Source organism: Artibeus jamaicensis, unplaced genomic scaffold (assembly GCF_021234435.1).
Source record: "Artibeus jamaicensis isolate MK-2021 breed Jamaican fruit bat unplaced genomic scaffold, CSHL_Jam_final contig_354, whole genome shotgun sequence".
NCBI lineage: Eukaryota > Metazoa > Chordata > Mammalia > Chiroptera > Phyllostomidae > Artibeus > Artibeus jamaicensis.
In genome coordinates, this window is record NW_026521803.1 from 20,795,051 (window position 1) to 20,819,868 (window position 24,818).

The following is a 24,818-nucleotide window of genomic DNA, read 5'->3' on the forward strand; positions in this document are numbered from 1 at the left end:
TTTCCCCATCTCTTTAGCCTGAGGCAGGTCATACTCCAAGGTTGCTTCTCCTGGGTTCCCCTACTGGCCATCTTTTTGCTTCCTTTTCACCCTGCCTGCCCCATTGTAATAAATGCTCTGCAGGAAACCCTCCTAATTTGAGTGTCCCATCCTTTTCTGGTGGGTCCCTGACATGCATCCCCCATATGTATTTTCCAGGCATTATTCCCTTTGCTTGTTTTGAGACTCCTATAGATTTTCTTAAACCTGGCATACATCTAACAATGTTTTCTGTACTCATTAAAATACATAATTATAATTCTGATATTTCCCTTGTCTCTCCTGCTAGATTGTGAATTCTTCAGAATAAGGCCTTGGTATTTTTTCTCACATCTTTTCTAGGACCAAGGAGAAAGTAGGTGCTGTAACAAGTGACTCGTTATGGACACATTAATCTTTTACACTAGAAAGGTCAAGATGGAGAATCATGGATTTAGAGTTAAATTTCAAATTCAAAGATAGGGTTCAAATTTGTTCTTCTAGTGGGCTGTGCCACCTTGGCCAAGTCATTGCTATTAGATTCTTAACTTGCAAAATTTAGATGACAATACAAACTATTGTACCTTTCCATTTCATTTCCATTGTTTTAAAAAAAGTAGTTGTAGCAGTGATTTTGTAAGTATTCCATAAAATCTGATGTGAGAATGTTTCTTACTCTATTCATTTGAATTAAATCTGGAGATACGATTTGTGGCCAAACATTGAAAACATCCAAGTTGATTATAAATATTAAAACTGTGCGCGCACACACAATACCATTGCCTATAGAGTATTATGTATGAGTTTTATAAATATTTTCTCATCTAATTTTATGCAATAGTCACCAGTAATTCCATTTTACAGAAGAGGAAACTAGTTTTAGAGGTTATAGAACTTGTATGAAATCTGAAAGTGAGGAAGTAGCAGAGGCCAAATTTACACTTACAGTGTTGCCCCCCCCCCATCAGAACTTCTGGCTCTAGCTGTGTGATTTGCCTCAATGGGGCTTAGCTGGAGCCTTCAAACAAGGATATCTCCAGGAAGTCACCTGTCACCTTCCATATGTGCTGTGTACTTGCTTCTTTCATGCTCTCTCCAAGAGAGAGGTTTCTTATGTGGAGCTTTCCTTCAGAGCCCTCAGGGCTGGGAGGCATGGAGAGCTGAGTGGAAGAGGGAGGAAAGGTTCCATTCTTTTTTACAGCCTCATCCTCGAATTGAACTCCTGGTTTTTGTTCTAAGCTATCGAAGGGAATTCTAATAAAATCTTGGGGATACAGACAGTCACCAGAAAGTCAAGCCAGTGGTATATATATATGGAAGAAGGGACCTGGTGGAATATACAGGGATTTTTTTAAAACAAAGGTACCCACCAAATTATCTAGGTCCCAATGTAAGGATATGAGGAATTTTATAATAGGAGCTTCATTTTGCTAGTAACAGACTGACTCTGACGAAATACAACTCCCTAGTGGCAGGATAAGGCAGTAATAATGTTGTAATTATTTGTAATAATGTTGTAATTATGCCTGGGTCTCAGCAACTGAGTGGCACTGTTGGGGCCAGCAGACCACAAAGCCAGAATAGGCCATGAGACAAAGCTTTATTTAGTCAAGAACTAATTTTTGTTGAGAAGTTGACCAGTATAAACCAAGGTCCAGGAATTGGTCAGACTTTGGACAAGTTCATTGCAGTTTAGAATAACACCAGTCTACATCTCAAGCAAAATTAGGCACCAGAAGAACCCAACAGCCTGACTGTCATGGATCCAGGGGTGCAACAGGGCAAGAAGGAAAGGGAAGTATGAACTTAAAAGTAGTACCCTCCATGACTCACATCAAAAGATGGAAGTTTAAATAGGGTACTGGGATGAGCATTCACAACAGCCTCAAGGAGGGTATTAAAATGGGTCTTAGGGAGAGGTACAGTTTCCCTCTGCCCTGTGTTTTAGTGCCTGTGTCATGGATGTTGACCCACAGGAGCAAAATGGGGTTATAGCTACTCTGAGGCATGCTCACCGACTGAATACCATTCTCAGAGGGTAGGCGTTAGAATGAAGGAGCAGTCCTGTTTGTGATCCTCCAACTGAGAGAAGAAGGAAGGATAAGGTGAACGAATACATGCATTCATCACACAATGGTCTATAATAGCTGACTGTTGGTCTGGAATGGCTGTTAAGCACGTAACTCTGGAATTAGACTGCTGTTATTCAATTTTTACCAGCCAGTCTGATTATCTATTGCAGGGAAGCATAAGAAATAAATAATTGTTTTATTGGTTTGGTGGATTGACTGGGCTCAGCTGGTGCTTCTTGGTTGGGCTCCCTTTTGTGGCTGTAGTCAGATGGTGGCTGGTGTTGGAGTCAACTGAAGGCTCAGTTGGGCTATATGTTCGAGATGGAGTTTCTACTTGCACACCTGGTCTATCAGGGGGTATGGCTACAATAGCCAAGGAATGTCAGCATCTTTCTTTTGCTACATAGCCTCTCCATGGGGCTTGCTTGGGCTTCTTCATAGCATAGCAGGCTCAGGGTGGCTGGAGTTCTTCCACAGTTGCTGGCTTCCCCCAGAGGAAGTGTTCTAAGAGGCCAGGCAGATACCATTAGGCTTCTTATGATCTAGTCACAGAAGTCACATAGCACTTCTTCTGCAATACTCTTGATGGTAAAACTGAGTCATAGAACCAGTCCAGGTTCAATAGAATGAGTCCACACAGTGATGTGAATTTCAGGGTGTATGGTTCATTGTGGGTACATTTTTGAAGAGAGTTAAAACTCTCTTCAGATGTTTCCAGCTGTGTGAATGTAGGCAAAGTATAGTGAATTCAGTGCCTCAGTTTCTTCACCTGGGGACTGGGAAGGGAAACTATAATGCCTACTTCCCAGAGTTACTTCTGTACTAATATACACATGAAAAGTGATTCCTACAGTAACTAGCAACCATAGTTGGAATTAATTAGTTACCCATTGCTTTGGTGGAGGCACTTGAATTGATCCCTAATATTTTAATATGTCTGCATCTTGTCTTTCCAGCCAGTCTGTAAGCTCCTTGAGGTCAAAGGTTATCCTATTTATTTCTCTTTAAGTTTCTTTTAGTTGCCCTCAACAAATTCGGACTGAAAGAAATTGAAAAAGAAAAAGAGATAAGGGAGCTGGGACCATGCCAACAAGCTTGGGCATCTTTATCATTTTCTCAGCATAGCACCCTGGCTCCTGGAGATCTAACCTTTGCCTTTTCTGGAAAAAACTAATAAGTTAGCCTAGATTGTAAAAGGGGCATTATTAATCTAGTTAATAGATTGCACTGTTTTTATGAGGACTTTAGCCCATTAATTGTTTCCATGCAAATGGACGCCGTTAATTACAAATTAATCTTATCTTTTTGTTAAGGCAGGACCATCAAGACCTCTACTTGGCAATACTTGTTGGCACTTGATATGAATCAATGCTTATACTTGAAAGTAATAAAACTGCATTTCTTTAAAGATAGTTAATAAATCAGATCTTCATTAATGCAGATAGGCCAGACCCCCTACTTGTCTAATTTAATGAGGTTCTAATTCATTACTATGATTCATGTGTCTCCCTGGGAATGGTGGCCAGCAGGGCAGGGCACATAGTAGGCAGTCAATAAATCCTTTATTTTCTGGGTTCTTCCACAGTGGGAGACTGTCCACTCATCTTTCTCTTCATCATAAAGCATTATATAGGTCCTCAGTCTTTGTGCCACTTTTCCATGTGGTCATACAGGACTCCAAAGAAGAAACATAACCTTCTAGCAAAGTCAGTTGCTTTTATGCCACATCTATGCTGAGAGCTCATGTCCTCAATTGAGAAACTAAGGGTGTGTGACATCAGAAGCACTGTTGGGGTCAGAGTGGTGGTTTTTTTAACTGGCCTTTGGATTCTGTTAGTGGGTGAGGCAGTTGGATGGGGACTGTCCTCCCTGTGTCATCTACCTAAGCATGATGTACAAATGGGCAATGGGATCCACATTTTCCCTTGGGACTCATTAGTGATCCATTTTTCAGTGATACCTCTAGGTCATTTCTCAGCCTGTTCTCCTTTCCAGGTATGTTTCCCTTTGTGGGGAGCTAGGTCCTCCTCATCATATGTTTGGCCTACCCTGGGACTGGGCTTCCACCTACCTTCTTCTAGCCACTGGGATCTCATGAGCCAAGCCCTGGTTTTCTCTGTTTAAGGAAGAAGTGCAGACCCAGAGGCAGGAGACTTGCCCACCCCTCTCTATTCCAACCACCAGCCCTGTGCGCCAGGAAGTAGTCCAGATGTACCACCAAAATACAGAGTGGGGTGTGTGAGAAGGGCTGGGAAAGAGGAAACGTGGCTTCTTTTTTAGAGTTGGGGAGCCAGCAGTGTGATGAAATGTTTCCCTCCGTGCCACTGAATTCATTTCTCTAAAGTTCCACTGTGCACAGAACCATTTGTTTCCACATTGTTTTTATTAAACAAGAAAGGCGAGCTTTATTACTGCGCAAATGAAAGCAGCCGGCAAAGACAGATACTTCCCAGATTCTTATTAATCTCTGAGAGTTATGGGGCCTCTGAAGTCCCACAGAAATTAACATACTCCACAGAATTCTCTTAGCAAGTCACCCGGCACTGTTCCTCTCCCCTGCGGGCAGTGATTGCCGTGCTGTCAGTTCCAGGGGGGCTCTCTGTGCCTGTCCAGGACTATAACCCCATCAGAGGACCCCCACCTTCTTTTGGGTTGCATATGCTCTAACTTCATGCTTCAATGCACAGTCCTGGATTTATTTGTACACTGATTCTGGGCATTGTCTGGAAATGTGGATTTAGGTGTCGTTCAATTCACTTTCATATGCAATTAAATATGTATGGATTATTTACTATTTTAGTATGGGAAAATCTTAGCATCTGGGAGATTATATCCTGAGGCCTTTGTGAATCTCAAATGTGTGCAAAATACTCATGTATAATTCCCCTTTCTACAAATGCAGGACAGCAACCAATCATTCATCCCACAAACATTTCCTCAGTTGCCTCCAGGAGTTGGTCACAGCACTCACTCCCCTCAGAGAGCCCTGGGCATGACAGGAATGCTGAAGAGACAAGGGGGAGTTTGAATGGAGGGATGACAGAGTTCATTTTATGATTTTTAAGGACACCAGTTGCTGTGTGAAGAACATACCATTAGGGACAGGACTAGAAGTAAGCCAACAAGTTAAAAGGGTGTTGCCATAGCCCAAAGGAGAAAAGAAAGACCAGGGTGAGCAGGTGGTGGCATGCAGAGGAATTCAAGACATGATATGAAGATATGGATGACACAAATACAAACTGCCATTGCTCTTTCAGGTTCCTAATGAGAGGTGTGGGGTGCCTGCCAACAGGGTAGACCTACTACACTTGGGGAGGAATGGATGCTGGGCAGTCAGTGAGGTTCACTCACGAGGCACACAGCTAACCTGTCCTGATGGTCCCCTGGAGGAAATCAGATCTCAGCAAAATAGTGGCTTCCTGTTATGTTATGGGTTTACAGAGTCTCTTGCAAGCAGTCAAAGATGGGGTAGTATAATCCGTGAATGCCAGGATCTGTGGTACATAAGGTTCAAATAGCATATATTAGTTAAGTGTTTTACAGCTGATTTTCTACTAAAGAAGTACAGGGGTTCAAGTGTCAGTTTATAGAGGAGAAAGCAAATGCTCAGAGAATTTAAGTGAATTTTCTGAATTCATAAGATAATTGTGTTCAAGAGTAAAGCCTGGGTTTTCCTGCAACCTGGTCTCTAAGTGTTGGCTTTTGCTACATGTACCTGGATCCCTTACTGTCACCTGGATCTGCCGTGGGATGAAAGGGGTTGGTGGGAGGAAAAGTGATGCCCAGAAGATCTGGTTCGTGTCCTAGAGGAGCTAATGGTTTCTTTGCAGGTAAGACTCATATATACATACAACTCTTAAGGAGTGTGTTCTAGAATAGCACTATTTTAAGTTTAAAATAGTGTCTGATCAGACGCAAGGGCCAGGGTTCTGGCTACAAGTGCCTCTAGCCCTTAAGTTCATCCCCATGGAATATTCCATGATAGAGCCAGGGCCCTAAGGCAAATACACTTACTGATCAATATTTTGGAACAGTTCTTACTTTCTCATATTATGTCCCCTCCTTCCCTCGTAAACCCCTTGGCTAAGAGAAGCAAGTGGTCTTAGGTCATTCTGCCATCAATGACTTTGCTTACCCTGGTTCCTGGCTCCCCTTTTGAGGGAAGTCTCTTGTCCTCCAACCACCTGGGCAAATCCCACCTTCTTTTCAGAGGTTCTAGCCTGATTGTTCTAAATGTCATCCAGTGGAAACTCTATGAAATACTCTCTTAATGGTTCATAGCTCTAGCATATTGCATGGAATCCTCTAGCTGCCCACTGACTTGATATGAATGCAATAGAAATCACAATAGCAACATATGACACTGGTACAAGCCAGGCACTGTTCTAAGTATTTTACACATATCACTCCATCCAGTTCCCATAGGATCCCTATATGGTAAATACCATAATTAGCTCCATTATATAAATGAGGATACCAAGTCAAAGGGAGGTGGAGTAACTTGATTAGAGTCACATATGTAAAAACAATAAAGCTGAGTTTGAACCCAGGCAGTCTGTGTATTGATGCAGGGCAGAGAGAGGGTTCCTACTAGAATTTGAGGAGACATTAGGTATGACTGGAAGGACAGATTTCCTATAATGGAAAAATCCTAGTGGGCTTTGAGGAAAAACCTCTTTTTCAAAGGGAACATCCCTCTAACAATTTATGCAATTTCCACAAATAGGAATATTCCTAAAATAGAGCATTCCTTTATATGCTTTGCTTATATCAACCTTGTCCCAGTCTCATTTTTAGAACTTTAGGTAATCTTTACTGCTGTTAATTGTCTATGTTTTAAATTCTCTCTGAAACTCTTTCTAAGCTCACTCCTCTTTTTCGGCCCTCCAAAAGCTGTTATGCTGAGGGCAGCAGAAAGGGAGCCTGAGTAACATGGCTGCCATCAAGCCACTGTTGGCCTCCTTTCTGTAGAATTAATTATATGTACTCAAATAAGGCTGTGAGGGATGTGGGGACTGGCCCTATTCACCCTACATCTACCATAGCTCCCAGCACAGGGTCTGGTATATGGTTGATATTTGATCCTCACAATTTATCCATTATAGGCTCACAGAGAGAAGAACTGGCCACTGCTTGGAGCCCTGTACAAGTTAGATTTGGTCCATGGGCAAGTCTTATGTTTGCTCAGGGACCAGCATTAGTGGACTCCGAAGTGAAATTCTCAGCTTAAGCTTTTTGTGCAATTTTCTTCATTGAGGATGATACCATTTCCAGAAAACAAATGTCCTTTTGGCCTATTGCATTTGTTATCAGACATTCTATCACTTGGAACACCAAGAGAAGATGTGTTTTCTCAGCTGTAGGAATGGTGTCTTAGGGGAGAAGTTTCGCATAATAGAAGTTCAGGAAACCCAGTGAATATGACTTAGAAGCAATTCACTAGGTCGAAGACACTGTTAAAACAGAAATGTGGCAAGGGAAGATGAGCAAAATCTGGAACAGTTGGTGGTTTTGTCTATAAATCAAGGGCATGGTAAACTTCCTTACTTTTAACTTCTTTTGGAACAATGACCATAAACAATGTTCAGTGCTAAAAACTAATTAAACAGCCACTCTAAATCAACAAAAAAGGGCAAATTAAATTTTAAGTAACATTTGTTATTGTGAAATGTGTGTGGGGTAACATGAGAGGAAATGTGTTTGTTTCTTTTTTTTTGTGGCTTCTCTCAATGCTGACACATTTGTGAGTTAGGCTTGATTAGTAAGTTCACCAGCCTGTCCTTATTATCTCAGCCAGCTTTATTTCTCACTAAGTACTCCACTCATTGTCCCATCATCATCAATATCGTCATCATGTCTCCCTTCAAGCAGCTCATCCAGTTAAAATATTCTCTTTTTTTCTCTGCTTATCTAAGTTCTACTCACTCTCACAGTGTTCTCAGTTCTTTCATTCAGTCTGTCCAACAGTTCTCCAATACTCTCACCTCTTAATGGATGCATCAAAGGTTGTTTGTACCACTTACTGGTAACTTGTTATATCCAGCTTCATGAAAGTTACTCATTCAATTTTTATTTTTTATATCAATTTTATAGTCTCCCTGCTAACCAGGAAGGGCTAAGTGATACAGGAACAAAAGTTTTCAAATACCAGTGACTCCACAGTACCAAGTTTTAGGTCTTTGTTTAAGGATGCACGCTAAGTGGGCCTGCTCCATCCAGTAACTGTACCTTGGCGTTTGGGGCCTCTGGTCACTGTCATAGGGGTAGATAGTGCTTTTCATGGACTCATCTGGTTGTGGCCCATATCATTCTTGCTCACATTTCATTGGACAATTAGTCACACAACTGCCCATCTTCAAGGCAATTGAAAAGTACAATTTTCCATGATGTTTTAGGTAAAATCAGGTCTCAACAAACGCTTGTTGAATAAATGATATCATCAATTAACCTTAATGATGCATTAATTTGTGACAAGATATATACAAGGAATAAACAGAGTGAGATAAAGACCTGTAATTAAGGTCTGGCACATGGGATCATTCATTCATTCATGCATTCACTCACTAATTCAGCCTATTTCATACCTTAAAAACCCAGGCACTTTTCTAAGCATTTGTGAACAATGTACTGGCCATTGTCCTTGCACGGCTTGTATTTTAAAGAAGGAAACAGAGGACAGACAATACATATAACAAATAAGGAAACTGAATGGTATGATAGAATGTGATGTGTTGTGGAAATGAGGGGAAAATGTAGAGCACAGCAAGGAATATAGCAACTTTTAGGGTCGGGGTAAAGGTTATTTTAAGTAGAGAGGTCATAGCAGACTTCATTGAAATTATATCAGAAAAGAAGTAGGTGTGGTAGTTAACAATAATAGGAATTTGAAGGAAAAGCATCTAGAAAAAAGGAACAGCCTATGCTAAAACATTAAGGTGTGGCGTGTTTGAAGAATAGGAGAGTTTTGTATGGCTGGAGTGAGACCGTGTGAACCAGTAGGAGATGAGTTTAGAGAGTTGTTGGGGGCCACACCATAAAGCCTTGTAGGCCATTGTAAGACTTCATATTTTTCTTTGAGTGAAATGAAAAGTACTACTAAAGGATTCTGATGCTTAATAATACATAATTATATGTGTATTATGTACATGTATATTTGAATCCAAAGGAAAGTTTAGCTTTATGTCTCATTGGTATGTGAAGATACATTTCTTGGCCTTTATTAAAGTACCTTATATTTGCCTTCATAGAAAAGTTTTTTTAATGTATTGTATCACAACAAAACAATTATAAAGATTGGAGGAGCTGGTACTATTATCATCTCTCTTCCATATGTCACCTTTATGGAGATGATCACTGATACAGAGTCTAGATGGAAATTGTGCTTAGAGTCCTTACCAGGGGATGGGGCTTTGGGGGAATGGCTCCTTCTTTACCAGCCTCCCAAGTGTTTATACTGCAAGGTCTTAGAGAAAGAAACTTAATCAGCAGAACCATATAGGTGGTAAGATGAGTTCCACATAATCCCTACTCTCATTGAGTCTGAGAATCTCTTAATAAAATTCTCAGTTGTTGTGGGGAAGGGAGATGGAGCTCCAGTCACTCCAGCCCGCTGAGCCACCACCTGCTCCCAGCAGGGGCTGTACTGTTAATCCCTTGAGCATCATTGCTTATTTCCCAGACTACTTTCCCTTCCAGGAAAATAACCACTGGTTTGTGAGCTATGTCAAAGTCTCTTTCCTAGTGCCATCAGAGCCTCTGTGGCCATGCCTGCACTATGCTACCAGTAACTCCAGAGTGATGAACACTCTCCCCCTGGCATTCCTACAGGCTTTTCTCTTTAATTCTCTGACACCCACTCAAGCCTTCCAAAGTTAGAGCTGCCTCTCTTTCCTGGGTCACACCTTAGTTTATTTTTTTAAATTTATTTTATTGCTGTGTGATGGTTATTTTCAGATATGAGACCAACCAAGACTAGCAAAGAGGGTTTCCCCTAACTTGCAATTAGACACAGGGTCATGAAATCCCCACATTCAGCTGGCACTGTTTCTACTCTGTCTGGGTGGTCTCAGCTTGATTTTTCTGGTGTGTTCCCAATGAATACTAATCAAACATTTAGTCACTTATAGACAGTACCACATACAGATTTGGTGTCCAGCCCTTTGTGAGAATATTAAGTCTTTGCCTAAAGGATATTTTGCACACATTCTCTCATTTGGCTCTTGGTCTTGCTAAATGTGCTGTTATACTCCTTCTGCTACCCCATCACATCCTTGTCTGCCCTTTACTGTCCTGCTTGCTGCCCTGGGATGTTGACCCCACACACTGCCTCCTCCAGACTCCCTTGCAGGCCTCTGTTTGTCTTCCTGTTGGTGTCAGCAATGAGAGGCACTGGCAGGATGTTGAGGGTGGGGTGGGGAGAGTGAGGTCAGGGTGTTTCTTCTATGTTCTCTCCCCACTTTGGACAGTTCTGGCTATAGCTGTTTCTTTGTACCTGCAGCTCCTATCAGGTGGGCCCTCTTCTAGGACTTCAACTCTCCAGGGTTCTTGTAACATTAATTCTTCCCTCCTCTATTCCCCTTGGGCCTAGTGTGGCAACAGCCCCTTATGTTCTAATCCTTGTGTGCCTTGACATCTCTTGTTGGCTTCCTTAAGCTTGCCTCTAGACTTCTGGGCAAGATGGAGGTGTAGGTAAACATGGCTTGCCACAGCAAAAAGTACAACTCGAGTATATAACAAACATTGCCCAGAACCATCAGAAAACTGAGCTGTATGAAAATCTGACAAGGAATTAAATAAGCCACATTCATCCAGGCAGGTAAGAGGAGTGGAGACACAGAGAAGCATGGAGAGGAATGGAGATGCCAAGATGTAGAACAGATAGTATCCCACCCAAGCATGGTGGATAAAAATCAGGAGGGATACCTTGGGAGTGAGGGATCCCAGCCCCACACCAGACCACCCAGTCCAGGACTCCAGTGCCAGGAAGATAAGTACCCATAACTTCTGGCTGTAAAAACCATTGGGGGTTGGGGTGGCAGAAGAAACTGCAGGATTCTCAGGAGTCTCATTTTAAAAGGCCCACAATGGACTTAAGACTTACGCAGACTCACTCCCTCTGAGCTTCAGCACTCGGCAGCAGCCGGAAGGGTGCTGTGCACCCTTGTATGCAGTGGCATACAAGGTAAAATTAAAGTGTGTGGCATCAGGTCAAGTGCCAGGGGACAACGTCCTCCCCGACAAAACTCAAGAGACCAGGCAGTGGCGTTGCCACCTTTTTGAACTCTTCTCCACACAGAGCCACAGAGCAGTTACACCACATGAGAAACTCCATCAACCTGGTTCAGATGGGTTGCCCTGCCCTGGTGATTATTTAAGGCACCTCCCCACCCAATTTACCAGTGTGCTTTTCTACATTAGGCCATGCTACTAAGACAGGGAGTCAAAGTAGCTCTACTTAATACATAGAAACAAACATAGGGAGGCTGCCAAAATGAGGAAACAAAGAAATATGGCCCATACAGAAGAATAGAACAAAATTCCAGAAAAAGAACAAAACATGCAGATAAGCAATTTATTAGATGCAGAGTTCAAAACACTGGTTATTAAGATGCTCAAGGAACTCATTGAGTACTGCCACAGCATTAAAAAGACCCAGGCAGAATTGAAGGTTATACTAAGTGAAATAAAGAAAAATTTACATGGAACCAATAGTGGAGTGGATGAAATGAAGAAGCAAATCAATGATATGGAACATAAGGAAGAAAAAAATCATTCAATCAAAATAGCAAGAAGAATCCAAAAAATGAGGATAGGCTAAAGAATTTCTGGAACATCTTCAAATGTACCAACATTAGAATCATAGAGGTACTGGAAGGAAAAGAGACAGAACAAGAAATTGAAAAGTTATTTGAAAAAAAAAAACAATGAAAGGAAACTTCTCTAGTTTGGTTAAGGAAGTAGACATACAAGTCCAGGAAGTAGAGAGAGTCTCAAACAAGAAGGAAACAAAGAGGACCACACCAAAACACATCATAATTAAAAGGTTTGGCACATCATAATGCCAAAGGTTAAAGATAAAGAGAGAATCTTAAAAGCACCAAGAGAAAAGCAGAAAGTTACCTACAAAGGAGTTCCTATAAGACCCTCAGGTGATTTCTCAAAAGAAACTTTGTAGGCTAGAAGGGATGGACAAGAAGTATTCAAAATAATGAAAAGTAAGGACCTACAGCTTAAATTACTCTATCCTGCAAAGCTATTATTTAGAATCGAAGGACAGATAAAATGCTTCCTAGACAAGGTAAAGCTAAAGGAATTCATCATTATCAAGCCATGGTTATATGAGATGTTGAAGGGACTTATTTAAGAAAAAAAAGATTAAAACTATGAACATTAAATTCACAACTATCAACAATTGAATCTAAAAAGCAAACAAGTAAACAAGCAGAACAGAAACAGAATCATGTATATGGAGATCATTTGGAGGGTTACTAGTTGGGAAGGGAGAAGGAGGAGAATGGGGGAAAAGGGGCAGGGATTAAGAAGTACAATTAGTAGGAACAGAATAGACAGGGGCATATTTGGAACAGTATAGAAAATGGAGTAACCACAGAACTAAGAGGGGGGCATTGCTGGAGGGAATGGAGGTTACTGGGTGGAGGAGAGAAAAGGGGGTAAATTGGGACAACTGTAATAGCATAATCAAGAAAATATATTTACAAAATAAATAAAAAATGCTTAAAACAGAAGCCTGCCTCTAGTCTCATCACTAAATCCTTTCCAAAACCCCAGTATGAGTGTCTTTCATTTTCTCATGGGCCCTCACTGATGCACTGATGAACAATTCCCTCAAGTCAGGGACAGGATCCGGCTCTCAATTTTCTCATCTTCCAGTTTTTATCCATTGTTTTCTGTTAGACAGTTTGGTTGGGTGACTTCAACCATAGTCACACATAAGGGCACCCTGCTGTGGGCTTAGGCTAGTAAGGGGAGGGTTGAAGTGTGAAGGTGTGTTCATTTCTTTCCAGGGAGTCCAAACTGGCTGGGGATATGAGAAATCACATACCATCAAAACAGTATTAATGATGATTGTGAAAAATTATAGTTACTCTTTATCGAACACTACTGTGTGTCAGAAATTGGAGCATAGAGTAGACTCTATGTAAATTACCTCCCATTCTCATACTAACCTTGCAATGTCAGTATTGTGACTTCCACTTTACTGATGGAAACTTGAGTCCCAAGAAACCAAGTGACCTGCCAGAAGCTGTTCAATCTAGTTTAGAGCTAAAATTTAAAACCAGGACTCTCTGGCTCCAATCCATGATTGTTTTTTAAGCTATATCACATTGACTCATGGGATAGAAAAATCATACGGTCTAATGTATGCAGTCCAGGGCTTGAATGGAGTGTAGCTCACACTCTGTATGATGGAAAGATGGAAGGTCAGCCCAGGGAACATCTGTGTGGGCTGGAGGGGACATAAGAGATTTCATTGAGGAAGCAAGATTTGACCTACATTTAAAGGAAAGAAATTAGGATATTGGAGAAAGAGAAAAAATGAAATGAGGACAGAAATGCCAGTGCTATATTGAAAAGTAATGGCTGCTGAACTTAAGAAATTTAGGAAGAGGCTGCCCTGTGATTCTTCCTAAGAACCTGGGCACCAGTGCCTGCTCTGTGTTGGGATTTAGGGCATAGCTGTGGAGTTTAGCTTTCCTAGGGCATAGCCGCCTGCACTTAAAAGCTGTTCACAACTCTTCATAAGCTTTTATACCACTTGGGTTATCTGTTCAGAAAAAGGGCCATGAGTTTCTGCTTTGTCTTACTCCTTGCTTTATGTTGGTCTGATGGGGACAGGTACTCTTAGTGCCACACTCAGGAACTTGTCATCTATCTATCTATGCAGCCATCCATTTCTGTATTCATTTACTTAATTAGATTGATCCAACTGTCTCCTTTATTCTTTATCCACTCTAGCTCTATTACACAAAACCCTTCTGCAGATCCTCAATGGAGGACCCAGTTGTATACCTGTACTCAAGCTGGTGGGCACAGCTGGAGAAAATCCCATGGCACCCATGCCAATTGTGGGTCCAAAACCTGATTATGTGGAGCTGCTTTGTATGCCCACAGTATCCTTATTCCTAAAGATTATCATTCCATACCCTCTTCATTCTTCTTTATCTATTTAACTGTCCACTCCTATTTCTGACTCACTCAGCTCTCCATACCCCTCAAATATCCTGACTGTCTTCTCAATCCCTCCTTAACTTTGATGCCTTGATGCCTCTGTATGCTCAGAATAAGAATAGTTTATCTCTCTTCCTTTATATTATCTTGCACTCTGAGGACTGTCACCTCTTTTATTACTTCTATTTTACCTAATACCCTGAAGTCTCTCTATAAAAAATCATGGAAATGAATACATGTGAATTCCCCAATGACCTACAGAGGGCTGAACCAAAGGACCTTTTTGGTTCTTATCTTGCATTTTGCAGAATATGACATTGATATCCTTTTTGCAAGGTCTTGGTAAACATCATTCCTTTTGTAAACTCTAGGGCTGCACTTTCTCTACAGTCTTCTCTGTTCTCTGTAAGCATGTGCTACATCTCTTTAATCTCTTCTCTGTTCTTCCTCTTCTCCTTTCCTAACTCAACTCCTAAACCCAGACTCATCTTTGTCACAGAGCAAGCTGGTGCAAGTATTAGAAGCATGGACTCTAGTTGATGTGGGTTTGAGCATTTGAATCTTGGGCCTACCACTTCCTAACTGAGCACTTTATCATGCCTTCTGTGCCTTCACATTAGAATAGAGCCCAGCACATATTAATGCTTAATGAACATCAATTATTATTTATCCAGTTGTCCAAGCACCAACCTAGAGGTCATCCCAGACTTCTTCCTCACCCTCTCATCTAATCTAATAGCAAAGATATTGATCTTCTGATTGCCTCTAGGAATAAGCCCTCCCCCCCCCACCCCAGAGGTACTATACTTCAGGAACTTATATGGGGTTTGGTCTTTAACTGTTATATTTGTTTCCGGGTTTACCTGCCTTGATCCAACTTTGCAACCAAAATAATTTTTTAAAGAATTATAAACTCACAAATGCTTAAAATCCCATTGGAATTTCCACTGCCTTTAGGATGGTGAACAAATGCCTTGGCAGGGAATAGAGGGACCTTATAGATCTGCTTTCTGCTCTCTCCCAGTCATATTTCCTACCTCCTGCAAGTTCTCCCATAACCATTCCATGCCCTCACCATCTAATTTCCTAAAGCTGTTCATTAAACATGGGTCCAGACCTGCTGGATGAGACTCACTGGTGGTGAATGTCCCAGAAATCTGTGTACTTAAGTTTCTCCATGTGTGTCTGATGCAGTTCAAAAATTGGAAACCACTGCTTTAGAAAATACAACAAAAGAGTGCACAGTCCTTGCCTTTAACAAGAGGTCAAATGAAATTAGTCAGTGACTGGATGATGTAATCCTGGCTGTAAATGCCATAGGAAGGAGGTTATAGGAAGGTGGTATCTTTCCACATCTTTGCCTAGCTTTTGCCCTTTATTTTTTTCATCACTCACCATGTCGATTTTTTTCCCCTGTTGGATAGCAGTGTGCCTTTACACATGCTCTTGTGAAATGCAGAAGGAAAGAATTACTGTACTCATTCTCAGTGGGCACTAAGATCTGTCCTTATCACCTTGCCTGAACCAAGACACGTGTCCTCACAAAATAAGCAAGTTTTATTAAATAGCGGGTATGTTTTGCATGCATTTCAGTTGGATCAAGGAATAAGCTTTTTGGAAGAAACCCCACCTAAGGGAAAATGAGGTGAAATAATGATTAGTGTTGTAGTCACAATTCTGGGAGAGAACTCAAGTAAATTAGCATATCCTCATGAGCAAGTCACTGATCCTTTGAGCATCACATTGGCATTTTTTAAATGGGTCGGGGGGAAAATGATTATCAAATTAGTAGGATTTGTATACCATCTTCATAGGATCAATATGAGAATTCAATAGGATTAGAGCTGTGATAACACCTTTCAATATTAAATACCATTATGAAAAAATGGATTACTAAAGCTTGAAATATCATCCACACTCCAGTTGTTAAATGTTTATAATTGATATTCTACTCCAAATATAATGTGGATCTTGGGTGTGGGTGGCAGTTAAGGTGGAGGAATTGGTGTCTAAAGAGAGATACAAAGGGCCTATGTTTTGAAATGAATGTTAAGAGCAGGAAGAGCCTATTCTACTAACCATTTTCTCAGTGTTTCTTCCTCATAAATGGCTCACTACTTGTCCTTATCTGCCATTTACTCTTTCTTTTAGAGCAAATTGAGCTCCTGTAAATCTTAGAATTAATCATCTTTGAAAACACCACATTTAATACTTACAGAAAAGTCTTCAGTGGAGATCTTCTCCACCTTTGTTCCCATTCACCTCTCAAACTTTAACTTTCACTGGTCCATCTTCATTATAGCCCAACTGCTCTGATAACTCTTGCACCTCAGTGCATTAGGTACTGAGTTCAGTGCAGGCAGACATATGGTAGGAAACATTCAATACACACTTCCTTGGAGGTAATGTATATCACTTTTCTAGACTCAAAGAACTCCTTTTGAATAATGTCATAGTACCAATTTGGAATGTTGAATCCAAAGTGTCAAATTAGACACCAGTTGAAATCCAATGAGAGAGCTGCTTCTGGTCAACAAAATTTATACAAAGTTGGCCAGTTTTTGTTGCATCTCTTGGTAATCCTCAGTTCTCTTTCTTCCTTTTGGCCTTACACACTGATCAGGGCTCAGTTTTATTCCATCAAACTTGGGCAACAATAGATATGATTGTCAGCCTCCCTCGGGCTGGCCAGGTTTTTATGAAATTAGACGTATTTGTCTTGATGTTTAGAAGAGAGCATGAAATTCAAATCTGTGTGTTGGCATTCTGCAAGCTGGGCCTTTAATATTCAATGACATAACTTCATTGTGGTTTTGACAACACTATATAGAAGTTGTGCTTACCATTGAAAATTAAAGCCACTGAAAGCGTTGACAACAGCAAAATTGTGAATGCTTCCCAGCTCCTGAAGTGATTGCTATTCCAGTTTGTCTAGAAGTGCTTATTGTGTTTGTAATACCGTCAGTTCTACTTAAAGACGACTTGAAGTTGATGCCACACAGGTAAGTTCCAAGGAAATCCCCCTCTTCTTTCCCCTCTCCACTCTTATCTCTTCCCACACAATTTTTCTGCTGGGGGTCTATCTGCATTTGGTTATAGAGCCCGATTTCTTCAACTTCTGACCAGTTGATTGCATTGCTCTTTCAAGTCCCCAGGTTAACCAGACTGTCATTTTAATTGTTGTTTTCAGCCATTTGCCCTTTATTCTTTTATTTTTTTTCCTAAATGAGCTTCAGGGAGGTTTCAGTGACATACTGCACAAATTCACTGAGCACCAGAATCACTTTTTCTTGTATGTAAAGCAACTGAGTGAGGAAGGTGAGGAAAACTTGGTATCTGAGGAAAGATTGCAAAAACCAACCAACCAACCAACCAACCAACAAAAACTAGTCTTTGAAACTAATGCTAAGAGTAGGGAGAGAATACTCTGTTAACTGTGACTTCAGGTTGGATCAAAAATGGTAAAAAGAAAACAAAAATAATTATTTAATAATGGTTAGCTTTGCTGTTGTTGGTGGTATTAAAGCAGATGAAGTAGCAGAGAATTCTGACAGCCTTTTTCTTACATTAGTTGCTTGGTTTGGTCTTTGAAAGAGATTTCTCTCCCCTGTCATAAGTTGAGATAGAATGATTTTGTCAGAAAAAGTTCTTTATAGAAGCCTTTTGTTCCCAAGCAAGCTGAGACCCTTGAAATGTAAAACTCGATGCAAACAGGAGACCTAAGAGGACAGAGGATGTCTGGGGCACTGAGAGCAGTGATCCTGGAGGGCCCCTTGTGTCAGACATCTGTAGGAAGAGTCCAGCATGAGCAAGCAGCTCTATGGGTACCCACATCGACAGTTGTGGGGGCAGTTAGATGCCCAGTTGTTCATTCTGTAGATAGATATATTAAATACATAAATGTGTATGCCATGTATCACTTTACTTGAGACTCTCTTACAGGCATTGTGAGAGAAGTACAATCTCTGAGATAGCTTAGGAGATGAGAGGCATATACTCAATAGCTATAGTCACTACTGGGGACAGTATAACCACCTGGTCACTTCAGTAGGGGAAATACCTTCCTGTTTCCATAGTCCAGGGGAACTTCACCAGAAGATGGGAACCAGTTGTGTGTCAACCCTGACTTCACCACCTAAGTGCTGGCTTCCTGGCTGTGCATAGTCATGGCCTCTGGGCTCCCCAAATGCACAGGCATTAACTGTATTTAATGCTGGCAAAGACTTTGACTGCGCTCCTGACTCACCATTCCTTACACTAAAGGAGTCCAGCCCTTCCAGAATTTCTATGTTGTGCTTAGTAAGTACCTAGTGTATTTTCCTGGCATATAGTACATCTACTGTAAGTATCTGCAAGTGATTGAGTGAGAACTCGAGAGGTACCTTTTGGGGTCATGCTGTTGTAAGGTACCTCCAGCTTTGACCTTGATTGTGATCAGCCCTAGAGGCTGCACTGGGAAAGACAAGGTCACTCCTCTGGGCGTGGTCCCAACAGAACAGAGATGCTTCCCAAGAACCTCTGTCCTTTGACCATTGTTTCCCAGGTATCCCCTCTGAGGATTTGTTACATAGAGTTTCTCCCTCTGGAGGGAAATGACTGTTATTTGTTTTAAAACTCCCACAAAGTTGCCACTAGGGGCACTTTTAGTTGGGGTAGCTTTGGGGATAGCGTGGCAGAGAACTCCCAGGTTCCCACAGCCTCGGTTCTTTGTTGTGAGAAAATTCCACTTTACGTGTTGACTAACTTTCTCTGCCTGGAACTGAGGGTCATTTTCTCCCTTTCTTCTTCTGGGAGGGCTTCAGGGTGCACTCAGGGCTGAACCAGGAAGTTCTCATTGGGATCCTGCTTCCTCTCACTGTGACCTTCCTCACAAGGGTGCTGATGCATTCCCTTCCCTTGGAATCAGCCAGCAAAATTCAGGGTAAGTGGAGGATACTTTCTATCTGCATTCACCTCTGTTTGTATAAGGAAATGATTTGCCACCATCAAATGTTGAGAGCCCCAAGTGAGCAGCTGGAGGACCCCCAGGTTCCTGCATTCACCTCAATGACTTTCTAATGCACCCACACCTGAGAGCTGCAAAACAATGAACGTCTACACTGGATGGACTTGGCTTCCTTTCCTCCTTCCACTGGCCTGGAGGCTTCTGAGGTTACAGACTGAATCTACTGTTTAATTTCTAACCTCCCATGGCTCTCAATTTAGGGCTCGCCTTTGGGGTCCAACTACTCAATTAGGGCAGGCATTAAAGGGTAGCTGCTTTGACAGTGTGTTGTGGGAGGCAGAAACATGTCCCCAATTAGGAGCCCTTCACTTCTCAGTGACAGCCTTCTTCAGGATTTCTTCATCAGATAACACCTTGGTTGTCAGCTGATGCCACAGAAGACAGCATATAACGTTGACCTGAGAACAACATAAGGATATGGGCTAGGTTTGGTGTGGGGGGAAGGGGACAGTTAGGGGGGAAGGGCATCAGGATGGAAGAAGGGAAGCTAATGAGAGAATCAAAGACCACAAATAAACTCTTCCCTGGTTTTGACATTTTGCCAAAGGTAACCCCTGTGTTCTATCACTGTCCCTTCTGAAGGATATTAAACCACCTGCTCTAATTTTCTAAAAAAACATGAGTAGCTAGTTACTCTTTGTGGAGCACCTAACTTTTGAGACAGGATATTTTTATTCCTTCTTTAAAAATGAATGAGCAGAGACTCAGAGAGGTTAATAATCTTCCCAAGGTGGCACAGCCAAAGGAAAATGGAGCTGGTATTAAACTGAAGCTTGTTCCCAAAACTGTTCTGTCCCCCCAACATTCTGTCATTGCTGAACTCTCACAGCTGCTCTCTAACTCTTTCTGGTATGAACTTGGCACCAATGTCAATTTTAAGGTAGCTTGAGAACACCGATTTGCCTGGACCATTCATTTACTTCAGTTAAAAGTCAGGAAGGAAGAGCACAGAGAAAGTCAGGAGATAGTCTGGTATACATTCTACAAAAGACCTACAGGTTTTACACCCTGATTTTATTTACTCTTTTCTCTCCCTCCTGTTCTTGGCAACTGTCCCTTAAGCCCGTCTGTTCTCTACCTCTAATATGTTATGCTGATATTTTATTACCAAACAATTACATCCACTAATTTGAAAAGGAAACGAGCAGGAAATTGCAATTATAAGAGTAAAAGCAATGCTCTTTTATTTCTCCCCTTTATGCATATGAAATATGGTTTGTCATTGCTGCAAAGCAGACTTTCCCCCTCATCTATGGCTCTTCACTGCCTTGTCTTTAATAATTGAGCAGAAACAAGAGTCATAATTAGATTTCTGATAACAGAGGAGATATCTATGGGTTTGCAGATGTGGAGACTCAGCTTGGAGCCATGGGGCCGCCACTGTGCCTCCATGGGAGAAAACATACTTCATGATGTTTCACTCGAGTACATTTCAAAGTATTCTGTACATTGATGGTCTTCTATGGAGATTAATTATTGTTCACAATTATTGTTTTTTTCTCTGCCCTAACGCACTGGTTTTGAGCATGGTCAACACTTGCTTTGGTTGATTGAATATGGGTAGATGCAACATAGACATCCTTTCACTGAGCAGAAGCTTCCATGTGCTTTCCTGTCTTGGCTCTGCCTCCCCTGAGAGACTGTCAGGATGGGGACTGCTCCATCTAGGTCCCTGAGTGCACAGAAATGCCCTGCTGACTGTCGATGGATGTGTGGTGAGAGCAAGAAATAAACAACTGCTGTTTTAAGCCACTGAGATTTAGAGCTGTTTTTAAATCACAGCATAGCCCAGCCCACCCTACTGACATATCTGTGATCTCATTTGGCTCATTATATCCATGGGATAAAGAAAAGGCTTATCACACTGGGTGGTGTGGGGAAAGAGTGTGATGTGGAATCAAAGGGCCCTGGCTCAGAATGCTTTTTCCATCACTGCTGGCTGTGCAAGCTCATCCAAGAGGCCCAGTGTCTCTGAAATCTTGTTTCTTTTTCTGAAAAAAAAAGGGAATAATAATACTTACCTTGAAGGTTCCTGAGAATCAGGGTCAATGTACAATGCCCATCACAGAATAAATACCTAATAAAAGATAGCTGTTTTAGCAAGTGTTACTTTAAAATCCCCCTTTGACATGATCTCCATTGAATAGATGAGGATGCTCAGGCTAATTTGGCTGCTGGGACCTGCCCAAGCTAATTTCATAAAGAGCTGGCATGTGAGCTTCCGCTTCCAGACTCTGGGTCCAGAACTCTCTCCCTGAACTAATACTCACTGGATTCCATGCCTGGAATTGTGCTTAGGGGTTTGGGGTGGGGGCAGGAGGCAAAAATGTCAAGAAGTAAAAACACTGCTCTTTTATGAAATGCAGTCTACCTGGTGAGATGAGCTAGATAGCAGAGTTAGCTTCAAAGAAGCAACTCATTTATCTGAAGCACACAATATTCTACAATTTTGATTTTGGGTGTGTAAGAATCACCTGAGTAGCTTATTAAATTGCATATTACTCGTTCCCACTCCTAGACTTTCTACCTTCATGCTGTTCTGCGTGATTAGAGGAAGTAGAGCATAGAGGGCTTTCACATAAAGTTCCCTGGGTCCATTCTCCAACACCTACAAATTAATCATACAATCCTGGGCAAGTTACCTAACTTTTTGTGCCTCAGTTTCATCATCTGTGAAATGGGGCTGATATTAATAGCTATCTTATATATTAGAGTGAAGATTACATTTGGTAATATGTGTAAAGCACATAGAATTTAGTAAGCAACTAAATAACTCAACAAGTGTTATAAATTATAGCATTCTGACGCAAGGGTTCTGAGAATCATTAGTCCAGAAACTTCTCTGCAACCCCTTCCTCTGGTGTCCTAGCTGAGTACGGTTTTATGGGGCTTCTTGAGACAATGGCTTCCACCCTTACAGGGTCTATGGTAGGGTTTCCAATCATGGAAACTTTGACTCTGGGGCATATTTGGGTGAAGCAGTGCTTTGCAGTGGCTCTTAAATAGTATGTGTGCTGCCCCCTGTTCACCATGTAGAGGTTTGCTTCTGAAAGGGGAACCGCGTTAACAAATTTTGTTTGGGTACCACTCTGGCTGGCAGGTGGGCGGCAATCGGAGAAGTTCCTGGTGCTTGGTTGCCTGAGGCTGGAGTCAGCCCTGGATTTTTCTCAACTGAAACATTTCACTTATTTTTCTCACCCTGTGCCAAATGCTTCATTTACCCCTTGTTAATCACCAGATATTAGAGTCCGTAAGAGTCACATTTACTATAAGAGAGGTTTTCTTCTTCTTCTTTAATTTGTTTGAATAATTCATGTCCAGTTTAGAAGGATTAAATATGATGTGATCTTCTACTCCATCAAACTGCAGGTGAAAATCTGGCTTCTCAGAGGAGGCACAGGCCAGGCTGTTGGGTGCCTTCCAGGACCCCAGACTCTCTCTGCTACCATGGACTGTTTGATGCAGGGCCTTTGGACTGTCCCTCCCCTTTGTCCCATTTGCCTGTAATAGGTCTCCACATTTTCTTACTCTTCAAGGTCCACCCTTCAGCAAGCTATCCTTCCATCATGAGGTGCCCTGGTCCTAAGAAGGCAGACAGGGTCTCCTCTGTGGAGAGTTGGGGCTCATGCTGGGAAGGTCTCCCCATCCCTGGGCCCAGGAAGCTGCTGCCACAGGTGTCCTTCCATGAGCCAAGAGGAACTAGAGGGCACGCAGAGCAGGGCTCCTCCAACCAGAATGCTCAAATTCTAGTTCTACAACTGCTGTGGGTGGTGCCATAGGCAGTACTTAATCTCCTATTGCTTTAGCACTTTTACCTACAGGATAGATGAGAACCATGCCTCCTCATCATGTTGTTCTGTAGCTAAAAGTGAAAACAGAAATATACAAACATATGAGGATAGGAGGCACACGTAGATACCACTTAGAACTGGGCTGGCATTTGATCATCTCTCAATGAACTTTAGTTGTTTTCACTATGTTCCCCTTAGATCAGAAATTAAAGTTTATGATGAGGCATAGGTTTTATTGTATTTTATTTGTTCAAGTAAAATTAATTTTAACTACATAAGGGACTTATGATTGTATTCTCCTTGTAAAAAATTAAAATGTTACAGTGAAAACTATATTCTATTTTGACTGCCCCCATTTCCAGCTCCTCCCCGGATTTTTGGTTTTCAGTTTGGAATGCAGTCTTCTAGGATATTTAAAAAGACATTTGTGCACACATATGCACTTGTAGAAAACAATAGAACATATGTAACTCTATCAATTTAATCTAGCATAAATGACATCATACCTATATGTCTTTTTCACTCAGCATATGTCTTAGAGATTATTTCAGGATATAGAGGTATACCATATTCATTTTAGCAATTCTGTACTATTTTATATTGTGAGGATACCATATTTAATTTAGTCATTGTTTAAAATTTTCTCTAACTAGAGACAGTGCTATAATAAACATCCTTGTACATATATACCTTAACCTTTTCTCAAAGATTGTCATTTCTCTCTCCAAAATGGTTGTACAAATTTACACTCCCATCGGTTGTGTACAAATTATGTGTTATCACGCCACTTCTTTATCCTTTTGTATTATCTAACTTTAATTTTGTCAACTAAGCAATGTAAAAGGAATCAGAATATTATTGATAATTTAATTACAACTTTCCTTATTCCTAATGAAGTTGAGCCACTATAGATATATTTATTGACTATATTTTCTCTTTTGTGGATTTACCTGTTGTGTTCATTGCCTGCTGTTTTATTGAGTTATTTTTCTTTTTCTTAATTATATTTGAAGATCTTTTAAAATATATTTCTGATAATCATTCTTTCTGTGTTACATGTGGTGACAATATTTTTCTCCTATCCATTGTTTTCTTCTTGTTCTACCCATGTGCTTAATTTTGATTTAGTCCATTTATATCACTCTGTTCTTTAATTGCTTTCTTTTTTCAACAGAAAAAACACATTTTTCAATATTTTCTTCTGTTTTTTAAAAGTATCAAGTGTTTCACTCATCTGGGCTTCATTTGGTAAGTGATACAAAGAAAGATGTAATTTCATGCACTAGGCATGGAGCTAAGAGCTTCACATGCAAGATCCCAGTTGTTTAAGCTATCTGAAAAGTTAGCTTTTCTGACACCCATCTTGCAGATAAGGAAATAAGCAGTAACTTGCCCAAGATCCCAAAGGCCAATGCAGAGCAGACATCTGAAGTGACATCTATCTGTGGATTACACAGGTCTTTGCTTGTCCAAATGCTTCCCCCAGAGCTCCCTGCAGACCGAGCACTGGCTGGTCATACTAAGAAGAGGAATTTAGATTAGGTAGAATAGTTTTATGTAGGGACAGAAATTACTGAGCAGCCCCAAAGGCCAGGAAGACAGGCACCGAAGGGCCAGCAGAACAGGATGAAGAATCTCACAGTCTCAGCAACACTGCTTATGTGAACTGGCTTTGGGAAGCAGTAGTCTGCAGGATAGAGGCAGATCTCAATGGACACCCAACCCAGGTAGGTTCTGTCTCTC